The sequence below is a fragment of the Protopterus annectens genome, chromosome 1.part1, assembly GCF_019279795.1.
Source record: "Protopterus annectens isolate FY-2018-M chromosome 1.part1, PAN1.0, whole genome shotgun sequence".
NCBI classification, from domain to species: Eukaryota; Metazoa; Chordata; order Ceratodontiformes; family Protopteridae; genus Protopterus; species Protopterus annectens.
Window position 1 is genome coordinate 1,334,872,317 of NC_056726.1, and position 12,295 is coordinate 1,334,884,611.

Sequence of the window (12,295 nt, forward strand, 5' to 3'; positions counted from 1 at the left end):
GTGTATTTCACAGGGAATGACATCAGCAGGCTTGTCAAAGAAAGGCAATGAAAGGTGTACTGACTGGAAGGCTACCAGTGGCAATTGTGTACAGTAATGGACATTTGCACATCATATGTTTTTGCAAAATGGGAGTGTGCTGTGTGGGACTGGCCTCATGAGAGGGGAGCTGTTTGTCACTGTCTTCCCACATCTATTATGTGTATGTTTGAGCTGTTATAGTGTGCTGTCCTTGGATATATGTGCATATTCTCATCCATTGTGTATGCAGAGCATGACTGGTGTGTAGTGTGAAGTGTTTGCACAGACATCTGTGCCTGACTGCTGTGTATAGTCCACAGTTGTTTCCAGATATGGGCTTCATTTCTCTTAAGTGTGTGAACATGCCCAGTATGAGTGTCTGTATTGCATGTGTGACGCCATTCCAGGTAGGTTGTACTCCAGTACAGGTATTTGTGCTATTCACCTACAGCTAGTAACCTGCTTCTGCAGGATATCTGTTGATTGGTTGACAATGTGGGTCGGCATTGGGCAAAGGGTAGTGAGATTGTTGCTAATTGTGTCTGTGGTGCTTCTGCTACATGGTTTTGGTGTTGGCAGGGATATTCACTGATATGTGGTGTTTTACCCCCTGATGTTTTATCTCATTAACTACTGACAGGTATACATCTTTGCTGGCAGTTGGTTCCTGGGGATTACAAGTTGAATGCAGCTTTGTCCAGTATTGTGGTGTGCAACCTACATATTCTTGCACACTCATGTCATTCTGGCATGGAAACTGCAAACACTTGCTGATGGGTCTGTGTATATGGTCCAGCACCTTGGTGGTGTTGCAGCTGTGGGTCCCATGCCTGTACAATTATCACCATGACAGGATGGCCATATCATGCTGTGGCCATACCTCACAGGTATTCAGATTTATTGAGGTTATCCAGAGGCAGGGCTCATTATTCTGTTCATTAACCCTTCACAATTTGGTTTGCCAGCAGGTTTGTGGCCACCCATTCCAGTGTTTGCAGCCAAGATACGTATGTGCACACATCAGGGTTTCACCCTTCACACACTCCATGGTGGCAGTGCTACCCCCCCCTGTTAATCTGTCCTCTTTCTACCATTATGCACACAATATCTGATAGGTATGCCTATAGTTGCCACTCCATCCCAGCAGTAAGTACAGGTTGGTCCACAGTTCATGCAATGGAACATGATGGACATACTACTGGGATTTTTGAACATGTTCTTGCATTTGTGTTCTGTGGACTGTGTTTTGTCATTATGTGGGAGTCCATGGGGTAACATACAGTGGCGGTACAGGCATGCCACAGGCCTGTGACAAAGGACAGTGGGGCATTGGGTACTGATGCAGGCTATCTGTAGCAGGTCAGTGCATTCTGTCAGTTGTACAGACCCAGACTGCTAGGCAATGTATTCCCCTGGGGTGACCGGATAGGCATGCAAGGTGTTGGTGGCAATTGTTTCTGTCCTTATCAGTCCATTGGTGTGCATACTGCCAGGGTTCATCTTACAGATATGGACACACCTGCATGGGACACCTTTTCAGCATGCTGCATTCTGTGAGTATTCACATAGTGATGTGGAGATCACATTGTACTCATTCACAGCAGCAGGGTGGTGGCTTGTGTATTACCTGAGGCTGATGTTGGGCTGGGCTGGCTGCATGTGTGCTAGGGTAGCTACTTGCAACTGCCTCACAGGTATATGTGGCCCTTTCCCCTGCTGGTGGCTAGTGGGTGGACACCAGCAGCTTCTACATACACCATACATTTGCCTTTTGTGGTCTGCCACTGTTTGCCCACAGTGCATCTTAGTTTCCCACACTACACAACCAACTGATGTGCTGTGAACCTGTATGTAAAAACGGAAGGTGTCTCCATTTCACTGTGAAATGTTTAACACTCTCTCTCTACAGTACTTCCACCTGTGTACTGTGTGTACATCTGGGCCAACACATATGCTGTATCCATCTTCCAGATGGTGACAGTTATGACATCTGTACAACTCATATGGACTACTGCTCCAACATGTCGTGCTGGGATACCAGTCTGTTTGGCACTGCAATTGTGTGGACTTGGCCTGGTCATCAGCAGTACTGACCATTGAACACCAGGACACATCATCCATGGCTATTTGCTGAACACTTTCACACAGCATACCACTCAGAACTACCTAACACACAGAGCTCTACCTATTGTAGACATGCAACTATCCATCTTGCTGATTTGACCAGCTCAGGTACTCGGTGCTCACTGTTATTACTCCCACACATGGTTGGTAATACATTTCTACATAGGGTTGGTGGGGGCATACATCACAACTGTGGACATTTCCTACAACCACCTGATATGTCAGGTACTCTGTTGGCTTCCACACAATAACCTGACACTCAGATCTCTGCATATTGTACACATGCAACATTCCATCGTTATAACTGGAGCGGTTCAGATACTGTGCTCTGCTGCTGTGATACCTACACATAGATGTTACTGCTATACTTCATAGGGTTGGGGGCACACCTGACAATTGTAGACATTCTTGATATACCCACCTGATATTTCAGGTACCCTGTTGGCTTCCACACATCAACCTGACACTCAAAGCTCTGCATATTGTACACATGAAACAATCCATCCTTCTACTTTGGCAAGCTCAGGTACTCTGTGCTCACTGTTATTACACCAACACATGGATGCTAAACATTTCTGCATAGGGTTTGGGGGGGCACACCTGACTACTGTGGACATTTGCTTTGACCACACTGGTATTTCTGGTAGTCTGTTGACTTCCTTTTAAGTATGTCTTCTGACCTATCCTGCAGACTACAGGCATATCAGTGTAGTACAGTTTATAGGTTTTATTGACCTACATTGCCATTTCAGGCTTCCTACCCTTCATGACTGACATCCCAATTCCCAACCTAGTATACTTTGTGTAGGTCTGGTGGGGGGTTGATCTCCATTGCCATTCCTTGTGGACCTTAGCACAGCCTTTCCTTGTGTTCATCTACACATGTCCTGCTGGCTGGGTGGCAATGTCGTTGGGTATGTGAACCTCCATGACATGCATGTGTGTGCCCTATGGACACACATTTGGGCCAGAACATGTCCTGCAGTGGGTTTTTTTCACCTTGTCTGTTACTGCCTACTTTGTTGACACAAGTATTTGTTATGGCTTCATGCTGCCCATATAGCTGTCCACTATCTGTTGCCATCCCATTCAGCCACCCAGTTCCCTTCCTTGCATGTTCACATCCATACCATTGATACAATACCATTGGGCTTCAGACCAGTTGTTTTACATTAGGAAGGTTTGTGGCATGCACTGTGGTGGCAGGACAGGTAGCTTTCATCCTTCTAAGTTAGGAACTGCTGATTGAGAGCCCAGTGTCTGTTATTCTTAAAGTGTATTAGTTCTGGTTTAAGCACTTGGGCTTCAGGCCAGTTATTTTACATTAAGAAGGTTCGTGGTCTGCACTCTTGTGGGAGAAGAGGCTGGACTCTGCCCTTCTGAGCTGGGAATTTCTGGTTAAAGGCTTATAGTGCCTGAATATTTGAACTGTATCTTACTGAAATTGGTACACCTTGTTTGCTGTAGCATAGACTAGATCCAGGACTGCTGAATCTAGCTTTGTTTATATGCGTGTTGTTTGTTTCCTTGTTATTTCCCTGGAACGCTAATTCCACCTAATACGCAGCTTCTCAGCACTTCTGTGGATCACTAGTGATATCTGCATTGCTTACTGTACTTATTTCCTTGTTTCACTTGAAAGTTACTGTTTGTCGTTTTTGCATTTAAGTTACCTGTAACACATTGCACTTAAGTTACCTGGCACTTGCTCACTAAAGCAATTATATAAGTCAGCACTAAAAATTAAAAGCACTACACCCTCACTCCCCACTGGCCCTTGTTTTCAATTATAAAGGAATTCCCAATATTATTCTAGCATGTCCAAAGGTCAGTTGTCAATCTCCTCTCCGGTCCAGCTGGTGAATCTGGGAATCTTGAGGCAATGTTACAACTGCCTCATGTACACAGACAACCCTCTCCTCCTCTCAACAAATTCCAACACATGTGAGAGATGCAACCATATAGCCAAACTGGAGGCTAAGCTCTCTCAACTCAGTACTGGCATAACCAGTCAGGAGGAGAAGGAAACCACACTCACTACAATTCCAGTCTCACATAGACCTACCACAACAGCAAACCAAACACATAATCACACAAAAACATACTCGGAGGCTCTAAATAAAAATCTGCCTAAGCAGCAGAGACCTCCAAAGCAGACACCCAAGCAACCGCTACCCCAAAACAAAACAGGTGCAACACATATCTCACAAAGCCAGTGCGCCGAACAGTCACAGCCCTTAAGATTAAGCAACACACCTGATACACTTGTAATAGGTGACTCTATCGTCAGGCACACTGACATCCCGCTCACCAGGCTGAACAAGGAGAGGGTCACAGTGAGCAGCCTGTCGGGTGCTAGGATCCGCCACATAACACAAGCACTCAGGTCACTCCAAGGCAAGTACAAATATGACTCAGTCATTGTCTATGCTGGTGTGAATGACCTGAGACGTACCTCCCTGGACTACATGAAAAGAGACATAGAGGAGCTCTCTGAGCATGTAGCCCAGGCCGGTATGACCCTGACCTTGAGTAGCATCTTACCCTCACCAAGAATGATGCCACAATATGAAGACAAGATGATCAATTTCAACAATTGGCTTAAGTACTGGTGTCATTCAAAGGGGATCCGATGCCTATCAACTTGGGATGATATGCTCGATAAGCCATGATGCTTCGCTAGGGACGGCTTGCACCTGTCACCCCTGGGCTTTTGGATATTGGCAAAGGCTCTTGCTACCCCCATAGTGCCTTTTTTAGGCAAGGCTCAAAAGACAAACCCACCTCCATAGGTATCACAAGGGATAAGAAACTAAGAGTAATGCTACTCAACGCCAGAAGTCTAAACCTCAAGATGCATGCACTTGAATCTCTCCTTAGCATGGAGAACATCGATATCTGTGCAGTAACAGAAACCTGGTTCAGGGCTCCCGAGAGCACCCCGGCACTACCAGGTTATACCTCATACCATGCTTTTCGGCCCCAAAACTTGGACCGAACCACAAAAGGAGGGGGAATATCGATATTCATCAAAGATACCCACACCTCCAGGTTGGTGGCAAAGCACAAAGCATTAGAGACTATCCATGTGCAACTAACAGTGGGTAAAACTGCCTTCCAGTTTATAGCCTGCTACAGACCACCCTCCCAAACCCAGGAACCCCACTCGGCCTTCCTGAGAACACTGGAAAATATGAAGGTCTCTCCAAACACCATTATATTGGGCGACTTCAACTACCCAAACATAGACTGGGAGCATTACTCTAGCTCCAACACCCTAGTCCAAAGGTTCCTTGAATTTATAAACTCAAATGCTATGGAACAACTTGTTACCACTCCCACAAGAGGGGAAAACATACTGGACCTGAACATCACCAACATGGGGACTCTATGCTCCAGACCAGAAGTGTATCCCTCACTGGTAAGATCAGACCATAAACTAATCTCACTGGATATTCACATCGTGACCCCACCCCCTGCCCAGAAAACCACAGTGAAAAACTTTTCTAAAGCAAATTTCACACTCCTCAAAACCGAGGTGGAATCCTTCAAAGCCCCCGGGCCTGTGGAAAATATGGCCCAGACCACAGAATCCTTTATAAATGCATTCTATGAACACCTTCAGGAATGCATGGATCATGCGATCACAAATAAAACCAAGACCCAATCCTCCAAAGGCAGACGTCCTGTCTGGTGGACCCCAGCCATAAACAAACTATACAATAGAAGGAGGAAGCTACTAAATGAGAGAGGAAAATCCCAAAAAGGGAAGGCATCACTGATCAGTATTAGCAAAAAAACTACGGGCACTCATAAAATTGTCTAAGGCCAGCTTCGAGAGAAAAATTGCACAGGACACTAAGGATAATCACAAGGCTTTCTTTAGTTATGTTAGGAACCTGGGTGGGAATTCCCAGATATGCTCAGAATTAGTCCAAAATGACAAAAAATACACCGAACCCACAGACATTGCCAACCTCCTAGCTGACAGGTTCAGCACAAACTTCTCCCCCCCCTCCCCACCAAAAGGGCAAATATCTATCCCAGCAGAGTGCTGCCCCCCTGACATCTCAGATGCTCAGGTAAGAGCCGCCCTCCCCAAAGCAAAAAAACACAGCATCAATGGGACCAGACGGTGTCCCGGGCTGTGTCCTACATGAACTCCAAGAAGAGGTAAACCCAAACATAAAACTACTGTTCAATCTCAGCCTTACTACAGGATATGTGCCCAAAGAGTGGCGTACAGCAACAGTGGTCCCTCTCCATAAAGGTGGTACCTCAACGGATCCTGGAAACTATCGCCCCATAAGCCTGACTAGCTTGGTCTGCAAAGCTATGGAAAGGATCATCATGGACATCATAAATAAAGATATTGGGGACCTACAGACACTGGATCCTACCCAGTTCGGCTTTGTTAAGGGCAGATCCTGCCTCTTAAACCTGGTTGATTTCTTTGAAACAGTCACCAAGGCCATTGACGAGGGGAAGGTGGTCCACACACCCTACCTGGACCTCGCAAAAGCCTTCGATACAATACCACACTCGGGCATTATAGATAAGCTCACCAGCTTAAATATAAATCCCTATGTCACTAGATGGATTGCAAACTGGCTCAAGGACAGAACCCACGTGGTTAGAATTGCTGGAGCCATGTCAGACTCCAAACCAGTTACCAGTGGTGTCCCACAAGGCTCAGTCCTGGGATCTCTCTTGTTCGGTATATATTTCTCGGAGGTACAGGCCAACACGGAAGGACTGTGGCTGACCAAGTTCGCAGATGACTGTAAACTGGGCACCATAATCGACTCTCCAGCCGACACAAGCATCCTCCAAAAGGGACTCATAGAAACAGACAATTGGTGCCAGAGCCATGGCCTCAAGCTGAATGCCAAAAAGTGTATAGTCATCCCCTTTGGCAAAAACAAAGTGCCCACAAATTACCACATAGGTGGTAATCCATTAAGTACAGAAGAAGTAATTAGGGACCTGGGGACTCAAGTTGATAGCAATCTCTCATTTGACAACCATGTGGCCAAAGTGGTTAGAAAAACATTTTATATAGCCCACCTAATCATGAAGGGATTCACATCTAGATCAGGGGAGGTCATCGTGCCTCTTTACTCATCCCTCATCAGGCCCATAATTGAGTACAATGCCCCTTTTGGGATGTACCTTACCAGACACCTGCAGCAACTGGAAAGACCCAAAAAGTACCTCACCAAGAGGATCAAAGGGCTCAAACGGATGCCATATGCTGCCCGTTTAAAGAAACTCCAGCTCTACTCAGTGGCATACCGCCTATTCAGAGGCGATCTGTGCCTGACGTATAAAGCCATGTCCAACCCGGAATTAATGGACATGCTGCACCTCAGAAAATCCAAATCCCATCGAGCTACGCGCTCGAGAGACTTGAACCTCAGCACTGAAATAAATAGGACATGCTGGAGGGACAGATTCATAACCCAGAGGCTCCCTTCACTCTGGAATAAAATCCCAGTACAGGTTAGGCAGAGTCCCTCATTGACTTTCTTCAAGAGGAATCTTGATGAGTGGATGGGAGATAGTAGGTTTACCCCGGGTATCACTTCTGTGTCACTGTTAGACAGAGGCACAGTATACTAACCTCGAAAAGGGCATAGCAAAATAAATTTAAAATGGGTGGAGAAAGCCAAACACATTCTGGCTAGGCTTATAAATGCCCTAGGGCAGATAGCCTAGTATGAACCTATGAACAACTAACAGACCATACCACTGCATTCAGTGATTGATAGGAGGGGTGACTTACCTTGCGACTGTGCCAGTATTGAGGATAGTGCTGGAGGGCTGACTATGTCAGATGTACATAGTACACTCTCTATACATGGTAAAGCACAGGTAGTGTCATTGTTGGCATCACTTTTACTATATGTGCGAGTCAGAGAGAGTTTCCATTTCCTGGCTTCCTACTGTGTCAGTGTATATGCTATGCGTTGCCTCTTTGCCAAAGCCAGGGCATTCTGTGCATGCCTCCTTCTGCCTACAGATGCAGGTTCAGGTTGATCCTCTTCTGAGTCACTCTGTGCCTGTGCTGGCCTTGGCAATGGTGGGGGGCTGTGTGGCTCTGCTCCATGCTGTTCCTGCTGCAGCTGCTTCCACAGGATCATGTTGTGTAGCATGGTACATACCATGAATATTTGGGTACATGTAGCTGGAGAGTACTGCAAGGCTCCACCTGATGTATCCAGGCACTGGAACCATGACTTGAGCACCCCAAACACATGCTCTATTATTATTCTTGTTTGTGCGTGTGCCTCATTATGGAGCTCATGTTTGGGTGTGTGTGCATTTCTGATGGGTGTCATCAGCCACAGCTCCAGTGCGTAACCAGCATCCCCCACTAGGTGGCCGTATTCGATATCCCCACTGGAAAATCTCTGGTACAGCTGCGTCAGATGGCAGATGTGTGAATCGTGATAGCTCCCAGGGCTTCCAGCACACCCATTCATTATAATTCCCTGGGCATCGCACATGACCTGGTAATTGATGGAGGGGAAGCCCTTGTGGTTTATGTAGACCCTGCCCTGCTCATAGGGTGGTGCTTTTATGTGTATGTACGTGCAGTCTATAGCACCCACTACTTCAGGGTATTCTGCTATTTGGAGGAAGAGATGCATATTGCTGGCCAACGCCTCATGGGTGTCGAGGAAATATATGTACTCACCGGCATGTGTTGACATGGCATCCAGAAACTGGTGGAGTTCCCTGAATGCCGATGCCTGTGAGATTTCCATGATATCCTTAGTTGGCCTTTGGAAGGTACCTGTGGCTAGTATTGTTTAAGCTTACACATACCTTGGTTTCCACTGGTATGGGTCCCCCTCTGTTGGTTCTGTGTCTGAGGTGTGGCCGGCACAGCTTAACGATATGCTGTAGGAGGTCTTTGTCCACCCTATAGCGGTCCACTGTCTCCAGCTCATGTAACCCCTGGTAGGTTTCCCAGGGTCTGTACCCTCTTCTCCTCCTCCTCACTGTGGGTTGGTTGTCAACATTCACATCCTCACCACCCTCAGCCTCTTGCACATGCTGGTTTATGATAGCAAAAGCAGCCCCTAACATTTTTTTCTCTTGCTTTCATTTTGTAGAATTTCCCCATTTGTATACACCTGTGGTGCAGAGTTTTGGGGAAAAACAAGAGGGAAGGATGTTTGCATAGTTTATAGTGGTGTGCTGGGCTGGGCTGCTGCCTGTGTAATTGGCTGGTTCTGATACAGTTCACCTGCCAGCTATGCTAGTTCACCTTGATTACCTTCCTACTGCTCTTTCCCTTCTTATTGCCTTCCTGTTTCAGCCCCAAGGCACGCCGTGCAGAGTGCTCAGATGTCACCAGAGCTGCTATTTCCTGGTTTATCCTTTTTTTCTCTTGTTTAAGAGTTGGTGCACACTGTGTACAGCCGTTTAGGCAGAGGAAGGAGTGCTTGGCAGCTTTGACACACCCCCTTCCTTAGCTGTGCTAACCTGACGGCAAACCCGGGTCACAGAGCTCCAATAAGCTTACAGCATGTCTGACACACCCCCATATGATGTCAGCTGACTCTGAGGCTTACACCAAGGATTTCATATTCCTACACGGTTGGGTACTGACTAGCATCGAGGGGATATCTGTGACACTGAGCCTTCCCTCTTAGCAACCACTATTTACTGGCCATGTTGTCTTCTACCTGCCATTGACTATGATGGCAATAGTGTTTTTGGCCAGAAAGCTACTTTCGTTTTTTGTATTTTTTTTATTTTCATGACAATCCCATTTTGCATGCCGCTGCCCTATGCTTAAATGGCTGAAATCGGCCAAAAGAAAAATAAATGTTTATTTTTATTATTTTTACATTGCTTTTCATGCCTATGGTCATATATTTTTGACCTTTAGCATATCTAACCTTCTAATACATGCATTTCTATGAGCTAACATGCCTCTGTTTTGCAGTTTGCAGAAATGTACTCAGTTACTAACCAAGTACATTTCTACAAACTACACTAGTCCTACACTGACTCATGTCTGCTTCCTGGATCGCTAAATCACCTCATTTGCATGTTTTCTACTAGCAAATGAGGTGATTTGCTTACAGGGGCTCTGTCCATGCAGAAACAGTGCAGGAGCGCTCGTGCACATCTTGGGAGCTTGTTTCTGGATCGCTTGGCGGACATATTGCATGCAGGCGCTCCTGCACTGATCCTGCACGCCATGCAGGGCATAGTGAATCCGGAGGTATGTATTCTAATGACATATAAACTATACACTGGAATTGATGACAACAGAGTTTTATAGTCATTTAGAAGAAAACTCAATCATGGCAATAGAACAAAAGGGTAAAAAAAGAAAGTCGTATGGAACAAAGGATAACTGATTATTAAATAAAGTCATAATGCAAAACTATAAAAAGGAGAATAATCTAATTATGACATGGATAGACTACAAGAAAGCATTTGACCACATTCATGGATAAAAGAATGCTTAAAATGTATAACATACACCCTGCACTGATCGATTACATTACAGTAACCATGAAACAGTGGCAAACCACTGTGCAGTTAAGCCATGCTAAAGGGCAAATTATTATTCAAGAGATACAAATTCAAAGGAGGATATTCCAACGTTACTCTTTGTCACCGCTGCTGTTTTGTCTTGCTCTTAACCCATTAAGCTGTCTATTTAACAGGTATGTCATGGCAACAATTTGGCCCCCAGGAAACAGCAAAGTCTAAAGACTTCTCATCTTCTTCTTGTGTATGATTTAAAACTGTATAGTTCATCAGATGAGGGACTGAAAACACAATTGCAAGTGGTATGCCTACCTGAATGTATAAATATTTGGGAATTGATGAAGGATCAACAATAAAACATGAACAAATGTGAATAAAACTTAGTAAGGGATATTTTAAGACTAAAATTAATATTGAAAAGAGCATTGACATATAGGAACAGAGTCCAAGCTACAAACCAATTTGTTCTTCCTGTCCTAACTTATAGTTTTGGAGTGACTGACTGAAGTGAAAAGGTGCATCAGTTGAACAGGAAAACAAGAAAGATGCTTCATGCTTGTCAAATGATTTATAAAGAATCAGTGTATACCAAGATTATATACACCCTGTTCTTAAGGAGGTATGGTCCTCTTCGAAACTGATTACATGTATAGATATAGAATCATAGGACTGCATATATATCTGCTGACCTCACAGGACCCCAAACATAGTGAAAGTTCTAAAACATGATGAGAACAAATTTAAGATGACTTCCCTGTTTAGTTTAGCTGAAACATATTGGTGTCAAGCAGGAATGGAAATCAAACTAGAAGTAGATAAAAATCAGGCAGCAACTGAATATGCCAAAAACAGAAGAAAGAATATAAGGTGAAGGATGAGATGAAAAGGAAAAAATGTGTAAAAATGCACAAAAATAGTTGTAAGTATAGAAAACTCTTGCAGTAACCTAATGTTGATCAGGATTGAATGCAGGAATAGTTAAGGACAGGTAAATTTAAACCAAAAGACGAAAGGTTAACATTGGCGGCCCAAGATCATGGACTGTGTACACGCTGGTTTTCAAAGTCCATTGAACATGTGGGAGAAACAGTCAAATGTAGGTTTTGTAAAATAGAATTGGAAACAATTGCACATCTTGCTGCTGGTTGTGATATACCAATAGCAGAAGTACTGTATACTGAAAAGCATAATAATGTGGCAAGACACATTGAGTTTAAGATTCTGCAAGCATTATAACATTGAAGTAGCTGAAAAACATTGTAAACATGAGCTTCAAAGCATTATAGACATTTACGAAGTTTACATCACATGGGATCATCTATTACCAACAGTTCAAAAAATAAATGTGAGAAAAACAGATATAGTTGTCCATGAAAAGAAAAAAGTAGCATTGATCTTTGAAATTACTATACACAGTGACTACAGTGTCCTTGGCCCCCTATTGTTTGGCATCTACTTTTCAGAAGTACAGGCCAGCATGGGAGGACTTTGGCTGACAAAGTTTGCAGACGACTGCAAACTGGGCGCCATAGTGGAAAGTGCATCGGACACAGATATCCTTCAGAAGGGACTCACGGAAACAGATAGCTGGTGCCAGAGCCATGGCCTGAAGTTAAACGCCAAAAAGTGTATA